The sequence below is a fragment of the Malus sylvestris genome, chromosome 1, assembly GCF_916048215.2.
Source record: "Malus sylvestris chromosome 1, drMalSylv7.2, whole genome shotgun sequence".
In the NCBI taxonomy this organism is placed as follows: Eukaryota; Viridiplantae; Streptophyta; class Magnoliopsida; order Rosales; family Rosaceae; genus Malus; species Malus sylvestris.
In genome coordinates, this window is record NC_062260.1 from 2,776,836 (window position 1) to 2,797,424 (window position 20,589).

Below are 20,589 nucleotides of genomic sequence, written 5' to 3' on the forward strand. Positions count from 1 at the left end.
ATCATAGCCCACCTAGCAAAATGAAAAGTATGAATCTTATAGTTGTTTTTATGGAAAATAAAATAAAATTAGCCAATACTTACATCTAATAGTATGAATCTTACATTTTTTTTGTTTTACCCAATAATGAAATTTAAATAATATTAAATTAAAACTTTCATACCACACAAAAACTAAGAAATAAAGAATATTCATTTGAAAGTTTTAAGGGCTAGAGGCTCAGAAAACAAACCATGCCCTTTTGTTTTTGACAATTGACACATGGCTCTCAATTATAATTTCCTTGCCTATAGACCTTTTGCCTTTTTGAAAGCTAGGACTGTAGAACAGTAGCCACACTTTTTGCCAGAGAGCTAGTGATCTACAGAGATGATTGGATTATTACTTGAACGTTGATAAACATGCTTATTTCTTATTGTTGACACATCATTTAGTTTGCAAAATAAGTCTACAAATTTAGTCTCCCTAGCATTACTTTTTTTCTTTTTACTTGTTAAGTTGTTATGAACAAGATTGATGATACATGTTTTCTTTCTATTGCCGGGTTGCAACTTTTGTTAAATCTAGTTGAAACTTAATTTGTGCAGAATATAAATTTTTTGTTTCAAATTCTTACTTTCGAGTTTACCATTATATAATTTTATATAGGCAACAAAAAAAAAAAAAAACAGAGCATTTGATTTCTAGTAATAATTTTAGTTTAGCCCACCCACCAAATAATTCCTAACTCCGAGATTCATAGAAACTAATTCAAAATTGTTTGGAAATGATTGAAGAGAAGATGATAAAGTCATTTTGTTGTGGAAGGTAGGGCTTAACGTTTTCAATATTGATAACACTAACACTAAAAAAAAGCTAGAGCACAATCATCAACGCTTCGAAACTAACGGGCATCAAATTGAGTCCCGTCTACTACTATGTTCTTCCACATTCAAATAATCTCTCATTTGAACAAAATTATAATAGATAATTTCAATCACTATAAAAAAAGAAAAACAATTTTCCGAGGAAAACATTTTGTTGGGAAAAATAAGATTTAGTGTCCTATAATGCAGCCCGACGGAACTTCGTCACGCAAAATTAGTCGTGCAAATATCTTCGCTTCAAGTTTGGCCCGACGAATTTTAGAATCCATTGGATGAATAGTGTTTGCCCGACGAAAATTTCATCAAGCAAAGCACATTGACCAACTTGGCTCATCGAAAATAGTGTGCTGGATATTGACCAACTTGGCTCGTCGAAGATAGCGTGCCCGATAACAACTTTTCGTAGGTTAACGTTGTATTTTACGGAAATAATAAAAAACTAAGGAAAGTTTGCCTGACGACTTTTCGCCAAGCAAGTAATATAAAGAAAGAAAAAAAATACCAAAAAATTACATGCTCGATGAATGTGATACACCCCAACCCTGAACCTCTACCTGGACACCCGAATTGAGCTGTGGTGGCCGACAACTGGAAGCTGACGAAGCCATGGAGTGATGGTGATGTGGAAAGTGCGAGCTAATTAAACCTAAACTAGTGCACATAAGTGGGGTTGAACGCTTATCACACTAGTGATGTCAGAGCATAAATAAATTGCAGTAAAATCCTGAAAGGGCAAAAAAACAATGAGCTCGCTTAGATGATGCATTGTGGGCGTATCGTACTGCTTACAAAACACCAATTGGGATGTCACCATTTCGGCTTATCTATGGGAAACCATGTCATCTTCCCGTTGAGTTAGAGCATTGTGCACATTGGGCCGTCAAAACTTTCAATATGGACATTGATGCCGCCGGTCTTCATAGAAAGCTTCAATTAAATGAGCTTGAGGAAATTAGTAATGAAGCTTATAAGAATGCTCGTATTTACAAGGAGAAGACGAAGGCATTCCATGACAAGATGATTCGTAGCAAGACGTTCTCTATAGGGCATAAAGTGTTACTCTTCAATTCCAGTCTTCGTTTATTTTCGGGTAAGTTGCGTTCCAAATGGATTGGTCCTTTTGTTATTACTAATGTTTTTCCTCATGGTGCAATCCAAATACAAAGTTTGAAGACGCAACAAGAATTCAAAGTGAATGGGCATCGTTTGAAGCCCTATTATGAAGCCTTTGAGGAGCATGTTGTGGAGAATGTACCCCTCCATGTCGTGGGCCTTGTTGAAGCTTAAATGGAGGTGTCGTCCGGCTGGAAGACGTTAAAGCAAGCGCTTCTTGGGAGGCAACCCATGTATTCAAATAAGGAAGATTTTTGAATCGCTCCACAATCAATTTTGCATTTCTAAAAACCTTCCCATTTCTGCATTTTTATTTTGCCATGATTGTCATTTTTATTTTTGTTGTTTAATTATTTTTGGGTGTGGGTTTATTTTTGAAACATTGATAGATATGCAAAGTATTTTTACGTTCATTTTCATGAAAGAAAAAAGGAACATTAAGTAGAAAATACAAGAGGAAGCCTTCACAAAGGCTGCTTAGGAAAAGTCTCATTAGTCGGCAGAGCCTCAGTAGTCAGTGGAGCCCCAGAAGGAGGAGGCATCAGAGGTTGATCATTTGGAGCTTCATTATGCGGTACAGCCCTAGAAGACGAAGGCAAATGCTGTTGGAACAAACCCACAAACCTCTAATGATCAAGTAAAATATGACCATCAGATTCCTGCATCTGGTCAATCTTCCTCTTCATGTTTGTAACATAGTTATGTGCAAGCCTGTGCAACTATTTGTTCTCATGCTTGAGCCCTCTAATCTCCTGTTTGAGACTCATCACTTCAGCCGCCAATGATTCAACTTGATAGGTTCGAGCAAATAGGCGTTGGGCCATATTGGACACAGAACCTGCACACTGCACACTGAGAGCCAGAGAATCCTTAACAGCCAACTCATCAGATCGTTTGGAAAGTAGTCTGTTATCTTTGGGAGTGATAAGGTTCCAGGCCACCACCGCAGCGGTCATATCATTCTTCATTACCGAATCCCCAACAGTAAGAGGACCAGTAGGGGATATGAAGGATGGGCGCCATATGTTGTCTGGAGAAGGCATGGATGCCTCTTCACCAAGGTTCAAGTCAAAACAACGGTCGGAAGGGCCAGATATTTTCAAAGGTGTTGAAGAAAGAAGAGGTCGGACAAGTCAAGATCGTAGAAGTGCAAGAAGGGAGTTTCTACAAGCAGAAATTCAAGTGTGCTTTGAAACATACTGCATACCTCTATAAAAATCAGCACTCGACGAGATTTCAGAGATTGAAGAGGCGAGCTCAGAAATCGAAGAGGCCAATTCAAAAATCGAAGAGGCCCTAGCTTTCTCAAAAGCTGGGCTTGCTCAGAAACCACGGGCCAATCTTCTTTTCCATATTTGTCTACACTTGTCATATGCAACCTCTGCACTCGACGGAGCTCAGAACTCGAAGAGGCAAGCTCAGAAATCGGAGAGGCATCTGCTTTTCCAGACGTGTTAGCGCCTGTCACATACACACTCAGCTTTGCGGAAATCACAGGCAGTTTGTCGAAGCGCCGATTCTAGATATCGAAGAGGCATCAGCTTTATCCAGACGTGTCAGCATCTGTCACATACACACTCAGCCTTGCGAAAATTACGGGCAATCTGTTGAAGATTTCTGGTGAAGTAGAAAGCACGTGAAGTTTACTGTTCAATCATCCAACGAAGCCTCTCGAGTCACATAATGTTCCTTCCATCATAGAAAGGAAGACATACATAACCTTCACCCTCCATAGCAAGGAAGACATACATAACCTTCCATCATATCTGAGAATGCCTTCCCAACAAAGCCTCTCGAGTCACTCAACGTTCCTTATTCCTTGGGGTACCTCTGCAAACAACTCATCCAAAGCAAAAGTATTTCATATCATAAAGGTTGAAAGCAAGAGTATCTCATATCATGCTTTCTCCATGTCCTTCTCCTTGTCATTGTTTTCATCTGCGGGACAAGGAGAAAGAGAGCAATCAGCCAGCACTTGGTATCAATCTTCCGATCTGGAAGCGACTGCCTGGAACCCCTTCCTGATTGCTTACCTAGCCCTGCTCTCAAGTACTCATCTTAAACATCATATGCTTCATCTTTGTCTACCACATCTGCCTAGGGAACAGATAAGGGAAGTGAAAATGATACCTCGAAGCATGTGGAGACAATGTGCTAATTCATCCTCAGCTAGGGACAAGGAGAAAGAAAGCAAGAGGTGGGCACTTGGAAATATTGAAGAAAGAAATAGACCATCACCTCTACCTTGTGCCTGCCTGCCATGCAGAAGAAACAAGCAGAAAAGAATGCAGACTGCACAATCAAATCAACCCAGCAGAAAGAGTCTGATTTGAAACCAAGGAACTCTCACTCAGAATTCTGAACCAGTTCGAGATCAAAGCTGTGGAAAGACAACAAGATCATCTATCTCCAAAACCAGATTTGCGTTCTTAAACTCTACTCCGTCTGGTTTTTACTTTGCCATACTTGTCATGTTTATTCGTTGTTTGTTTAATTGTTTGCTTGTGTTTGTGTGAGTTTATGCTTGAAACATTGAGGACAATGTTCGATTGAAGTGTGGGGGGGGGGGGGGTAACCAAGTTGTTTTGCATGAAATTCGTGGGAGTTTATCACCCATTACTTCTAGTGTTGTTCCTTGTTGTTTTTAAGTGTTTTTATGCTGTTTTGCAGTGTTTTAGTGTGTTTTGACATAAAAATCCGAAAATCTCATAAAATTTTGAAATTTTTTTTTGAAAAACCTAAAAAGAGTTGTTTTTGTGTGTTTATTTGTGTCTTAGGGTACCTTCCAACACAATGATGAGGATTAGGTTTTTAATTACATGACTGTTAAAGAGAGTTATAAACGTGGATGAAAATTTGATTTACTCTTTGGTGTATGCTTGGTTGTGGTTATAATTTATGAATTCACATGCAATCATAAAAGAAAAATCAGTTTTTGTAACATGCTTGAAAGAAGGAACTCAAATGAATGCTACAACCTTGTGAGACTTGAGCTAAACATTTATTTGGAAAGTTAATAATCTGTGCATCATTGTTTTCTAAGGTTGTTGCATGATCTCATTATTCTTTGCTTGGTTGCTACTTAGAAGGCATTTCATCATTTAGTTCCAAATGCTAGAACTCATGCCTATTTCATTCAAAGCATGCTATTGATTTGCATAACACATATTCAAGATGAAGTTGTGTAGTGACCACCAAAGCCAAATTGCCGTGTCCCTATTTCATTATTTGTTTAAGTTTAACCCCGTTGAGCCTTGTGTAGCCTATGTTCTTTGTTAACGCACACTATCCTTACCTAGCCTAGTGTTAGGACCATCCATACCCTTGTTCTTGAAGCATAGTAAAGCATGACTTAAAATGAACTCTTTTTTGATCAATGTATTGCAGAAAGCAAGTGTGGGGGAAGTGATTCTTGTGTGTGTGTGTGTGCCAAAGTCCTTAATAAGGCATGGGTAGAAAAGAAAAAAAAAAGTATGAAAAAGAGCTCTAAAGTGTTGTTTGTTAAAGAAAGGGTTCAAAACATTGAATTTGGCCCTAAGTATTGCACAAATCTTCCCTTTGTAATTAAAAGTTGATTCTGCATTCTAAAGTGATTTCCAAGTGTCTATTTCATTGCTTTGCTTGCTATCGCTTTAAGAACGTTTGTTATCCCTATCCTTTCTTTGTTAGCCATTACCCCCAAGCCCTGTTACAACCCTTGACTTCAATCTTGAGTGTTGTGTGTTTCAATTTGTGGAGTTCGAAATTGGTATGAGCATATGGTGTCACTAGTTCTCACATCTAAGTAGTAGCATTCCATTCTTGAGATCATATCTAAACATGCTTAATAACTCCAGAAAATTGCTTTCTTTGTTATAACATATGTGAGTCCTAATCTTTCGTGTTTACATCAATCTTCTCACATATACTAGTGTAGGGTGTGTAGTCAGAAAATGTGTGTGAAAATAGAGAGTATCTTGTAAGGAATTGAGCAAATTCTCTAAGGCATGTTACTACATTCAAAACATCGTTTTAATTGGTTAATTGTGAACTGGTAAGTGGTGATTGTGATTAAGTATGTGCTCAAGTGTAAGGATGACCAAAATCTGTGGGAATGGTGATTTTTAACACGTCATGTTTCATTAAAAATCCCTGAGGCAATTGTTGGAAGGTCTAGGTTGTGTTTTGTTTGTTTTGTTTTGCTCGAGGACTAGCAAAAGTAAGTGTGGGGGAATTTGATAGGAGCATATTTATGTGACTTGTTTCTTGGCATTTATGTTGTTAGTTTGTAGTTATTTTAGTATTTTAAGCTATTTTCGTGTGTTTGTAGGTCCAAAGGGTTAATGTGGCAAAGAAGTGCATTTTGGAGCATTTTGGAGCATTTTTGGGCATGGAATGGAGAGCATATGCTTGGAGCAAAAGGAATGGACGAAATTTGAAGTTTGTGCATCATCCTCTCCCTATAAATAACCATTTTAGCACACTCATTTCACCCAACACATCCACTCATTACAACCACCCAACACATTCACCTACCACTACATCCACTCATTACCACCACCCACTACATCCTCTCCCTAGCCTATAAATATATCCATCCAAAGACACATTTGGGGGACAGTTTAGGGAGAAGGACAGGAAGACACATTCTGCCGCAAGGCAGAGTCTTTTCTTCTTAACCATTCTACACATTCCCACAAGAAAAACACAATTCCATGCACCTTCATTTCCCTTTCCTTGCCGTGACCTCCATCCAACCTAAACACATTCAGCCATTCCCTTCCATATATCCATATGCATCCATCAAACCACACATTGTGCCGCAACAAAGGGAAGAAGGAGGACCCTTGGACGTGCTTGCTATTCAAGTTGAATTGTTGGAGCGTTTTTAGGTGTTTTCATTCTTTTGTTTTCAATGTCTAAATTTGTTTATCTTTGCTTTGTGAGTATGAGGAATTAAACCCCCCTTAGCTAGGGGGGAATTCAAAGCCATGAACATACTTGCAATATGAATTGATTACCTTCAGTTGTGATTTCATAAGTTGTGAATTCAATTTGTTTAACTGCTTGATTGATAACTTATTCGTGTATGTTTATTAAGAGTGCACACTTAATTTGCATGCATGAATATGATGCTAGAGTATAAGGGAGTTTCACCTAATAGTTACAAACTTATATTCACAAGTAGTGGAGGTCGCTTATAAACGATCGCGCTAAATGAATTTTTGGCAGGAGTTTCATGCTCATCATAGTAACGAATGCCTCGTCAATACTTATAGTTTTCATAATGCTTAATGATCTTTGATTGTATCTTTATTGTGCTGTTCACGAAAAGGACTTTTGAAGAATGCTTGAATTGTTGTATGTGCTTTCCCATCCAATTCAATAACCTAAGGAGAACTTGAAGGTTCAAGCACTTTCCTTCCCTTCCTTTGCTACGGCACAAGGTGTTAGTGAGTGTTTGAAGTTTTGTTTGTATGGAGGAATTGATGTGAAGATGAATGGATGTGTTTGGATGAAGGTTGTGTTGAATTGGGAGTGAAATCTAACCAAGTATGAACTAAATTTATGTTACACACACTTTCTTTTATAGAGGAAGTGCATGGCAATGGAAGGGAACATGGAGTGGTGTAACAATTGAGTGCAATGATGGATGGAACAAGGAATGGTGTAGCAATTTAGTGCAATGATTCAATGTAATGATGCATGAAATCTGAAATGATGGAGGGAACAAGGAATGGTGTAGCAATTGAGTGCAATGATTCAATGTAATGATGCATGAATCTGAAATGATGGAGGGAACAAGGAATGGTGTAGCAATTGAGTGCAATGATTCAATGTAATGATACATGAAATCCGAAATGATGGAGGGAACAAAGAATGGTGTAGCAATTGAGTGCAATGAGTGGTGTTTGAAATGATTCAAAGGTGAAAGTGAAGTGATGATGCAAAGCATGGGGGTAAAATGGAGTAGTGTTGCAGCTAGGGAACATGAATGATTGTGCACATGGTAGAGAAAGGAAAGGGAGGTGGAATGATGCAACAAATGAGTCAATGGAGGGAACATGGATGATGATGCACGGCATAGGAATCCAAAGGGAGTGCAATGGTGGTGCACGACAATGATGGAAAGGTGAATGGTGGAGTGACACCCCTTTATGGCTGAGCACTTTGTCCTTTTTACATTAATTCTTCTTTCTCTTTAACACATTCCTAGCCTCTTTAGTCTTCAATTTCGTCCATCCATCTTGCTCCATGCATGTGCTATTCATTCCAAGCCCAAAACTGCTCCGAAATGCACCAAAATGCATCTTATTGCTTCATAAGGCCTATGGACCTACAAACACACAAAAATAGCTTAAAATACATAATTAACTAAGAAATAACAACATAAATGCATGAGAACAAGCTAACTCAGTCGCATAAATATGCTCCTGTCAAATTCCCCCACACTTAGCTTTTGCTAGTCCTTGAGCAAAACAAAACAAACTAGACAAACAAAACACAACCTAGACCTTCCAACATTTGCCTCAGGGATTTTTAATGAAACATGACATGTTAAAAATCATCATTCCCACAGATTTTGGTCATCTTTACACTTGAGCACATACTTAATCACAGTCACCACTTACTAGTTCACAATTAACCAATTAAAATGATGTTTTGAATGTAGTAACATGCCTTAGAGAATTTGCTCAATTTCTTACAAGATACTCTCTATTTTCACACACATTTTCTAACTACACACCCTACACTAGTATATGTGAGAAGATTAATGTAAACATGAAAGACTAGGACTCACATATGTTATAACAAAGAAAGCAATTTTATGGAGTTCTTAAGCATGTTTAGATATGATCTCATGAATGGAATGCTACTACTTAGATGCGAGAACCAGTGACACCATATGCATACCAATTTCGAACTCCACAAATTGAAACACACAACACTCAAGATTGAACTAAAGGGTTATAATAGGGCTTGGGGGTAATGGCTAATAAAGAAAGGATAGGAATAACAAACGTTCTTAAAGCGATAGCAAGCAAAGCAATGAAATAGACACTTGGAATTCACTTTAGAATGCAGAATCAACTTTTAAATACAAAGGGAAGATTCGTGCAACACTTAGGGCCGAATTCAATGTTTTGGACCCTTTTTTAACAAACTTTTTTCTTTTCACTCTTTTTTTTTTCTTTTTCTTTTCTACCTGTGCCTTATTAAGGACTTTGGCATACTCACACACACAAGAATCACTTCCCCCACACTTGCTTTTTGCAATACATTGATAAAAAAAGGAGTTCATTTTAAGTCATGCTTTACTATGCTTCAAGAACAAGGGTATGGATGGTCCTAAAACTAGGCTAGGTAAGGATAGTGTGGATTAACAAAGAACATAGGCTTAACAAGGCTCAACGGGGTTAAACTTAAACACATAATGAAATAGGGGCACGGCAATTTGGCTTTGGTGGTCACGACACAACTTTCATCTTGAATATGTGTTATGCAAATCAATAGCATACTTTGAATGAAATAGGCATGAGTTCTAGCATTTGGAACTAAATGATGAAATGCCTTCTAAGTAGCAACCAAGCAAAGAATAATGAGATCATGAAACGACTTTAGAAAAAAATGATGCACAGATTATTAACTCTCCAAATAAACGTTTAGGCTCAAGTCTCACAAGGTTGTAGCATTCATTTGAGTTCCTTCCTTCAAGCATGTTACAAAAACTGATTTTTCCTTTATGATTGCATGTGAATTCATAAATTATAACCACAACCAAGCATACACCAAAGAGTAAATCAAATTTTCATCCATGTTTATAACTCTCCTTAACAGTCATGTAATTAAAAACCAAATCCTCATCATTGTGTTGGAAGGTACCCTAAGACACAAATAAACACACAAAAACAACTCTTTTTGGGTTTTTCAAAACAATTTTTCAAATTTTTATGAGATTTTCGGATTTTTATGTCAAAACACACTAAAACACTCCAAAACAGCTTAAAAATACTTACAAACAGCAAGGAACAACACTAGAAGTAATGGGTGATAAACTCCTACGAATTTTATGCAAAACAACTTGATTACCCCCCCCCCCCACACTTAAATCAAACATTGTCCTCAATGTTTCAAGCATAAACTCACACAAAAACAAGCAAACAAGCAAACAACGAATAAACATGACAAGTATAGCGAAGTAAAAACCAGACAGAGTAGAGTTTAAGAACGCAAATCTGGTTTTGGAGATATATGATCTTGTTGACTTTCCATAGCTTTGATCTCGAACTGGTTTGGAATTATGAGCGAGGAATATTAGAGTTCCTTGGTTGTGCAATCTGCATTCTTCTCTGCTTGTTTCTTCTGGACGGTAGGCAGGCACGAGGTAGAGGTGATGGTATGTTTCTTTCTTCAATCTTTCCAAGTGCCGACCATTTGCTTTCTTTCTCCTTGTCCCTAGTTGAGGATGAATTAGCACATTGTCTCCACATGCTTCGAGGTATCATTTTCACTTCCCTTATCTGTTCCTCGGGCAGATGTGGTAGCTTGAGGAAGCATAAGATGTTGAAAATGAGTACTCGAGAGCAAGGCTAAGTAAGCAATCAGGAAGGGGTTCCAGGCAGTTGGTTCCAGATCGGAAGATTGATACCAAGTGCTGGCTGATTGCTCTCTTTCTCCTTGTCCGCAAGGTGAAAAACAACGACAAGGAGAAGGACCGGGAGAAAGCATGATATGAGATACTCTTGCTTTCAACCTTCATGATATGAAATGCTTTTGCTTTTGATGGGTTGTTTGCAGAGGTATCCCAGGGAATAAGGAACATTGAGTGACTCGAGAGGCTTTGTTGGGAAAGCATTCTTGGAGATGAAGAAGGGTTATGTATGTCTGCCTTGCAATAGGGGGTGAAGGTCGACATTTATATGAATTAATAACCGATACTATTCTTTCACTCTTGTCGGCAACCGTTGGATGATTGAATAGTAATCTTCACGTGCTTCCTACGTCACCAGAAATCTTCGACAGATTGCCCGTAATTTTCGCAAGGCTAAGTGTGCATGTGACAGATGTTGACGCGTCTGGAAAAGCAAATGCCTCTTCGATATCTGAAATCGGCGCTTCGACAAATTGCCCATGATTTCCGCAAGCTGAGTGTGCATGTGACAGATGCTGACACGTTTGGAATAGAAAATGCCTCTCCGATTTCTGAGCTTGTCTCTTCGATTTCTAAACTCCGTCGAGTGCAGAGGTTCCATGTGACAAATGCGGACAAATCTGGAAAAGGGGATGGCCCGTGGTTTCTGAGCAAGCCCAGCTTTTGAGAAAGCTAACGCCTCTTCGATTTTTGAATTGGCCTCTTCGATTTCTGAGCTCACCTCTTCAATCTCTGAAATCCCGTCAAGTGCTGATTTTTATAGAGGATAAGCAGTTCGTTTCTAAGCACACTTGAATTTCTGCCCATAGAAACTCCCTTTATTGCACTTCTAAGATCTCGATTTGTCCGACCTCTTTTTTCTTCAACACCTTTGAAAATGTCTGGCCCCTCCGATCGTCATTTTGACTTGAACCTTGGTGAAGAGGCATCCATGTCTTCTCCAGACAACATATGGCGCCCATCCTTCATATCCTTTACTAGTCCTCTTACCATTAGGGATTCAGTGATGAAGAATGATATGACCGCTGCGGTGGTGGCCCAGAACCTTGTCACTCCCAAAGATAACAGACTACTTTCCAAATGGTCTGATGAGTTGGCTATTAAGGATTCTTTGGCTCTCAGTGTGCAGTGTGCGGGTTCTGTGTCTAATATATCCCAACGTCTATTTGCCTGAACCCGTCAAGTTGAATCATTGGCGGCTGAAGTGATGAATTTCAAATAGAAGATTAGAGGGCTCAAGCATGAGAATAAACAGTTGCACAAGCTTGCACATAACTATGCTACAAACATAGAGAGGAAGATTGACCAGATGTAGGAATCTGTTGGTCAGATTTTACTTGATCATCAGAGGTTTGTGGGTTTGTTCCAACAACATTTGCCTTTGTCTTCTGGGGCTATGCCGCGTTGTGAAGCTCCAAATGATCAACCTCTGATACCTCCTCCTTCTGTGGCTCCGCCAACTGCGAATGCTCTGCCGACTACTAAGACTTCTCCTAAGTAGCCTTTGTGAAGGCTCCCTCTTGTATTTTTCTGCCTCCTGTTCATTTTCAATGAATTTTAATGTAAAATACCTTGCATATCTGTCAATGTTTCAAAAATAAACCCACAACAAAAACAATTAAACAAGCAACAAATAAAAATGACAATCATGGCAAAATAAAATTGCAGAAAATGGAAGGTTTTTAGGAATGCAAAACATGGGTTGCCTCCCAAAAAGTGCTTGCTTTAACATCTTGCAGCCAGATGAAACTTCCTTCTAAGCTTTGATAGGGCCCACGGCACTGAGTGGGATTTCTTCCATAATCTGCCCTACATCACTCTCATAGTATAGCTTCAGGCGATGCCAGTTCACTTTGAGTTTGTCGCCGTTCCTTAAGCTGTTAACTTGGACTGCACCATGGGGAAAAACATTAGTGACAACAAATGGCCCAATCCACTTAGACCGTAACTTACCACGGAACAATCGTAGACGGGAATTGAATAGTAGCACTTTCTGTCCAATTGAGAATGTTTTTCCCCGACTCATTTTGTCATGAAACGCCTTTGTTTTCTCCTTGTAAATTCGTGCATTCTCATAGGCTTCGTTCCGTATCTCCTCAAGTTCATTCAGTTGTAGCTTCCTATTCATTTCAGCAGCATCTAAGTCCAAATTGAATGTTTTCACAACCCAATGCGCTTTGTGCTCCAGTTCCACAGGTAGGTGACACGACTTGCCGTAGATTAGTCGAAATGGAGACATACCTAGAGGTGTTTTGTAGGCAATGCAATATGCCCATCTAAATGCAAGCTCCAATCATTCCGGTTTGGCCCAACAGTCTTCTCCAAAATTTGCTTGATTTCTTTATTCGAGACTTCGGCTTGGCCACTTGTTTGAGGGTGGTATGGCGTGGAAACCCGATGTTTCACATTGTACTTTTTAAACAGCGCCTCAATGGTGCGATTGCAAAAGTGGGAGCCTCCATCGCTTATGAACACCCTCGGCATGCCAAATTTGGAAAAGATGTTAGCCTTGATAAAATCTGCCACCACTCTAGAATCGTTAGTATGGGTGGCTTTGGCTTCCACCCATTTCAACACATAATCAACGGCTAGCAAAATAAAAGTAAAACCATATGAGGGCGAAAAGGGTCCTATGAAATCCATACCACATACATCAAAGATCTCCACATTAAAGATGGGGGTTGGCGGCATTTGGTCTTTGGCACTGATTGTACCTGTTCTTTAGCATCTATCACAAGTTATACAAAATGTTCTAGCATCCTTAAACAATGTAGGCCAATAGAAACCACTCTCTAAAACCTTAAAGGTTGTCCTTTGGGTGCCAAAATGACCCTCACATGCATAACTATGGCAAAATGCAAGAATTGAATTAAACTCGAAATTGTGCACACATCTACAAATAATCTGGTCAGGACAATACTTCCACAAATATGGATCATCCCACACATAAAATGGTGCATCATTTCTGAGTTTATCACGCTTGTATTTATCTAGAGTGCTAGGAACTTGTTTTGTGACCAAATAATTGACCAAATCAGCATACCAGGGCTCACTTACCTCTAGGGACAACAATTGCTCGTCAGGGAAGGTCTCTAGAATGGGTAAGGGGTCCTCCTCGTGCACCAAATGGCTTAGGTGGTCAGCCACCACGTTTTCACTCCCCTTTTTGTCTCTTATTTCAATGTTGAACTCTTGAAGTAGGAGCATCCAACGAATCAGCCTTGGTTTGGCCTCTTTCTTGGTGAGGAGGTACTTCAATGCTGCATGGTCAGAATATACAATCACTTTAGTGCCAAGTAAGTATGAACAAAATTTATATAAAGCAAATACAACTGCAAGAAGTTCTTTCTCAGTGGTAGAATAATTCAATTGAGCATCATTTAGTGTCCGGGAAGCGTAATGGATGACGTGGGGCTGTTTGTTCCTCCTTTGGCCTAAAACAACACCAATGGCATAATCGGATACATCACACATTAGCTCAAATGGAAGGCTCCAATCTGGCGGCATGATGATGGGGGCCGAAGTCAACTTGTCCTTGAGGGTTCTGAAAGCGGTCTAACACTCCTTGTTGAACTCGAAGGCTACTTCCTTTTGGAGTAAATGGCAAAGGGGTTGGGCGATTTTTGAGAAATCCTTGATGAATCTCCTATAAAATCCTGCATGGCCAAGAAAAGAATGAACCTCCCTCACCGAAGTGGGAGAGGGTAAGTGACGTACAAGATCTATTTTAGATTTATCAACCTCAATCCCTTTTTCTGATATGATATGCCCCAAAACTATACCTTGTTTTACCATAAAATGGCACTTTTCCCAATTCAAGACAAGATTAGTTTCGATGCATCGTTGTAAGATCAGAGTAAGATTATTCAAGCATGCATCAAATGAGTCACCAAAAACACTAAAGTCATCCATAAACACTTCAATGATCTTTTCCACAAATTCTGAGAAAATACTTACCATACACCTTTGGAATGTGGCTGGTGCGTTGCATAGCCCAAATGGCATGCGTCGATAAGCAAAGGTACCAAAGGGACATGTGAAGGTCGTCTTTTCTTGGTCATCGGGAGCTATCATAATCTGATTATAACCCGAATAGCCATTAAGAAAACAATAAAATGAATGACCGGCTAACCTTTCCAGCATTTGATCAATAAAGGGCAACGGGAAGTGATATTTTCTTGTCGTTGCGTTGACCTTCTGATAGTCAATACAAACTCGCCATCCAGTTTGGATTCAAGTGGGCACAAGCTCATTATCTTCATTTTTTACCACAGTGACTCCAGACTTCTTAGGAACAACTTGGACTGGCGAGACCCAATGGCTATTAGAAATTGGGTAAATCACTCCACAATCTAGTAGCTTGATGATTTCTTTTTTCACAACGTCCATCATGGGTGGATTGAGCCGACGTTGTGCTTCTCTAGATGGTTTGGCTCCTTCTTCCAAGAGTATTGATGCATGCAAGTGGTAGGGCTAATTCCCTTGATATCGGCCAATGTCTAACCAATGGCAGTTTTGTATTCCCGAAGCACCCTCACCAACTTGTCCTCCTCTTGTGCAGTGAGTGAAGAAGAGATGATGAGGGGCAACGCCTCTTGTTCTCCCAAAAACACATATTTCAAATAGCTCGGCAATGGTTTAAGCTCTAGGGAATGGGGCTGGATTACAGAAGGAAGCAACTTGTTAGTCGAATTGGGAATTGAAATTAGGTTTGCAGACTTACCAATATGCCTTGGATTTGACTCTAGGGTAGCAACCATCTCCACCAATTCTTCTTGAATAAGCACGGTAAGATGTTCCTTGTTGTTGCCGTGTGCATGCCTAAGTGCTAACCCTTCGTTTTTGAGTCCAATGCTTTGCATGAGAGTCTTTTCAAGTGCATCCTCACTCAAATCATCAAGGAATTCCTGCGCCCAAGAGTTAATCACATCAATAGAGAAACAAAAGTGAGCATCATGAGGATATCTCATAACATCAGAAATATTGAAATCAATAACTTCCCCATCAAATTCCATGGTCAATGTTCCCTTGAATACATCTATCTTTGTAGGGGCAGTCTTCATGAATGGTTGGCCAAGTAATATTGGTAATTGAGGGGAATGGTTCAAGTCTTCCATTTCAAGCACGTAGAAGCCCGCCGGAAAAACTAGGTGATTCACCTATTCTAAAACATCTTCCAAAACACCTTTTGGATACGCATTAGATCTATCGGCCAGTTGAATGATCACTCCATCATTTTTTAATTCTCCCAAGTTCATAGATGCATATATTGAATAAGGCATGACATTTCTTGATGTACCTAGATCTAACATGGCAGATTCAAAGCGAGTATTTCCTATAACACAAGGAATTGTAAAACTGCCTGGATCTTTGCACTTAGGAGGTAATTTTCGTTGCAACACAGCTGAGACATTCTCACTTACCCTTACCACCTCTTTGTTCGAAACCCTCTTCCTTGTAGTGCACAGCTCTTTCAGGAACTTAGCATACTTGGGGACTTGTTTAATTGCATCTATAAGTGGAATGTTGACTTGCACCTTTCTGAATGTGTCAAGGATGTCTTTGTCACTCTCATCCTTCTTTGATTGCATAAACCTGCGAGGAAAGGGTGCATTGGTTGGAATGGAATTAGAAGTCATGGAATTTGAACCCAACTTACCTTTGGTGGTCGAATTAGGGTGTGTAGGTGGTTGCGGCAAAGATTGCTCAATCCTTGCCGAGGGCAGGCCTTGTTCCTTCTCCTCAGATTGCCTCTTTTCGTCCTTCTCTTAATTGGATTTAGATGGGCTGGGATCAGATCCAGCTTCTTTTCCACTTTGCAAGGTGATGGCTTTGGCAGATTCGAAGCCTCCCTTTGGATTCACATCCGTCGAACTAGGTAACTTACCTGGTTCTCTACTAAATTGCCCCATAAACTCAGCCATTTGTCCCATTTGTCTTTTCAATTCAGTCACCTCTCGAGCTTGATTTTGCACTTCCTTGGCGTAATTGTGCATATCTTTGGCTTGATTTTCCTGACCCTTCGCCAATGTAGTTAGTAACTGAATAACTTGAACATTATCAAAAGATGAACCTGAGTTATTTTGGGCAGGTTGTGTTTGGAGTTGTGCGGGTGCATACGTCATTTGATAGAATCCTGGAGGTTGCTGTCTGAATGCACTTTGTTGTTGGGTTTGTTAGAGCTTCCTCCATTTGAAATTTGCATGATCTCTCCAACCTGGATTGTATGTATTCGAGAATGGATCTTTACGTGGTTGGTTTTGACTCCCAAAACCCACGGCATTGGCAGATTCCCACCCTCCGTTCTCAATCAATTGAGGGCACTTATCTGTGAGATGTCCATTCATTGAGCACACGCCACAAGCAGCTACACTTTGTTCTTTTGGTTTTTCAACCACCTGTGAAAGAAGAGTAGTAAGATTAGCCATTTGATTTTGAAGTTTGGAAATAGCACTTACCTCATTAACTTGTTGCTGCCGTGCATTGTCTCTTTGACCAACGCCTTCATATTGTTGGGCATTCAATGCTCGGTTAGCAATTAAGGTCTTGGTAGCCATGGGTATTTTGTCCACCAAAGCTCCTCCCGCTGAGGCGTCTAACATTTGGCGTTCAATTGGTAGAAGCCCTTCGTAGAAATATTGAAGAAGAAGCTCTTCCTTCATCTGGTGATGTGGACATGAAGCAACAAGGGTTTTAAAACGCTCATAGTAAGTGGGAAAGGATTCACCTTGGTTTTGCTGAATGCCACTAATCCTTTTGCGTAGTAGAATGACTCGAGAAGTTGGGAAAAACTTCTCCAAAAATGCCCGTTTCATACTCTCCCATGATGTGACAGTGCCGAGGGCTAGCTTGTACAACCAATCTTTAGCCTTTTCCAAGAGAGAAAAGGGAAAACCCTTCATTTTTAGAATGCTCCCATCAACATTCACAGGGGTCATGCTCAAACAAACAACCTCGAACTCTTTCAAATGTTTATTAGGATCTTCCATGGACAACCCATGGAACTTAGGAATATGATGCAATAAATTGGACTTTAATTCGAACTCGTCGGTCTTGTTTTGGGCCGCCCTTAGATATTGAATGCATAAAGGCAGAGCATTGTCCAATCCCGAAGCGGAAAGCTCCTTGATTGTTCGATTGTCTACTACCATATCTTGGACTTCTTCAAAAGTCCTTGCTGTGGCCTCCTCTTTCTCTTCTACTTTGTCTTCTTCAAGATCTGGTGCAGGTTGAGATGGTTGGGGATCTTGTTGATTCCTTGCTCGTCTCAAAGTTCATTCAAAATCGTCGTCAAAGTCAAAGATGTGCTTATGAACAGGTTGAGAACTTCGAGTCATAAACCATCTAAAACAAGAAAACAAGTAAAATCAGCAACTAGGAACAAAAACACATGAAAATAAACAAAAAGAAATAATAAGGGATTAGCAAAGTTGCTAATCCCGGGCAACGGTGCCAAAAATTTGGTGCGAAAATTAACTTAACACACAAATTTAACCCTCGTTTGACAATTGTAGTATAAGTATAAGTAGGGATCGTTCTGGACTGGGGATTAGGAGGGCTTGCTAATAACCTCTAAACTGACTCAGAAACATAAAACAAAACTTAAAAACACTTAACAAGATTTACAAGACTCAAAGCAAACTTAAAATACTCAAAACAGCTCAAAACAACCAAATAAACTTAAAATAGACACTAGGAATGACTTTGGACGAAAAAAAACTTTTACTTGAATCAAAACATTTAAAAACACAAATTAAAACAGATTATAACTAATTAGACATACTAAAGTAAAGGGGGATTGAGTTTTGGACGAAGTTGAAACAAACAAACAAGTATGAAAAACTAGACAGATTGTAAAACAAAATTGAGAAATAAGATGATGGATGGGATAGCTAGAGGCTTTTTCTCCACACATGATATGTATGCAAACAACTCAATTTCCAATTACTACTTCATTGAATTATGAATCACAATGACCCAAATCAACCATGACATCACTAGTTAACTCTCATATTTTCCTTGTTTTATTGGATTGGATGACATCATTCGACAACCCAAAACGTTCTTCTAAAGTTCCCTACATGACATCATAATAGAGATACAATCAAAGATCATTACGTTTAATGAAAATCATAAGCATTGACAAAGCACTTGCAACTATGACATCATGTCACTCATGCTAGGAATTGAACTTAACGCGATTGTTTATAAGCGACCTTCACTACATGTGAATATAAGTTTGTAACGATTAAGTGAAACTTCCTTATATTCTAGCAACGGATTTATGCATGCCAATTAAGTGTCGACCCTTAATTAACAAATACAAATAAGTTATCAATCAAATAGTTAAGCCAATTGCATTCACGATTCAAGAGTTCATAACTTGAATTTATCAAATTATATTGCACACATAATCATGGCTTTGAAATCACCCCTAGCCAAGAGGGGTTTAGCCACTCATATTTACAAAAAAACGAAAGGAAATGAATTTAAACATTAGAAACAAAAGAAAGAAAACATCTAAACGCTCCAACGATCCAAGTTGGATAGCAAGCACGTTCAAGCACTTTCCTTCCCTTCCTTTGCTACGGCACAAGGTGTTAGTGAGTGTTTGAAGGTTTGTTTGTATGGAGGAATTGATGTGAAGATGAATGGATGTGTTTGGATGAAGGTTGTGTTGAAATGGGAGTGAAATCTAAAGAGTATGAACTAAATTTATGTTACACACACTTCCTTTTATAGAGGAAGTGCATGGCAATGGAGGGGAACATGATGTGGTGTAGCAATTGAGTGCAATGATGCATGAAATCTAAAATGATGGAGGGAACAAGGAATGGTGTAGCAATTTAGTGCAATGATTCAATGTAATGATGCATGAAATCTGAAATGATGGAAGGAACAAGGAATGGTGTAGCAATTGAGTGAAATGATTCAACGTAATGATGCATGAATCTGAAATGATGGAGGGAACAAGGAATGGTGTAGCAATTGAGTGCAATGATTCAATGTAATGATGCATGAAATCTGAAATGATGGAGGGAACAAGGAATGGTTGATAGGAGCATATTTATACGACTTAGTTAGCTTGTTTCTTGGAATTTATGTTGTTAGTTCGTAGTTATTTTAGTATTTTAAGCTATTTTCGTGTGTTTGTAGGTCCAAAGGGTTAATGTGGCAAAGAAGTGTATTTTGGAGCATTTTGGAGCATTTTTGGGCATGGAATGGATAGCATATGCTTGGAGCAAAAGGAATGGACGAAATTTGAAGTTTGTGCATCATTCTCTCCCTATAAATAACCATTTTAGCACACTCATTTCACCCAACACATCCATTCACCTACCACTACATCCACTCATTTCACCCAACACATTCACCTACCACTACATCCACTCATTTCACCCAACACATCCATTCTCCAAACATCCATCCACTACACCCATTACATCCACTCATTACCACAACCCATTACACCCATTACATCCACTCATTACCAAACACTCATCCACTACACCCATTACATCCACTCATTACCAAACATTCATCCACTACACCCATTACATCCACTCATTACCAAACATCCACCCACTACACCCATTACATCCACTTATTACCACAACACTCACCCACTACACCCATTACATCCACTCATTACAACTCCATACACTCCTCTCCCTAGCCTATAAATACATCCACCCTTCACCATAATTTGGGGGCCATCATCCAAAGACACTACATTTCACATCTCACAACTTCATTCACAAACACATTTTCCTTGTCGTGACCTCCATCCATTCATCTAGCCATACTACATCTCACCAATCCATACACTTTCATCTCTTAGCCGTGCAAATCCATTCCATCCATATATCCATACAATCCTAGACACTTGTGCTACAACAAGGTGGTGAAAACAAAGGTCCTTGACGTTTCAAGCTTGGAACTTTGGAGCGTTTTAGGTGTACTCCGTTCTTGCTTTCA

General features: G+C 39.3%; 1 long non-coding RNA gene across 1 annotated transcript in view; it reads right to left on the bottom strand.

Annotated features, from left to right (window-relative positions):
* LOC126634585 (uncharacterized) overlaps window positions 1-20,192 on the bottom strand; it is a 65,554-nt gene extending 45,362 nt beyond the window's left edge. Inside the window, exon 1 of the long non-coding RNA XR_007609174.1 lies at window positions 20,110-20,192. This is a non-coding gene — a long non-coding RNA (uncharacterized LOC126634585). The remainder of the gene's footprint in view (window positions 1-20,109) is intronic.
* Between the last annotated feature and the right edge of the window lie 397 nt (window positions 20,193-20,589).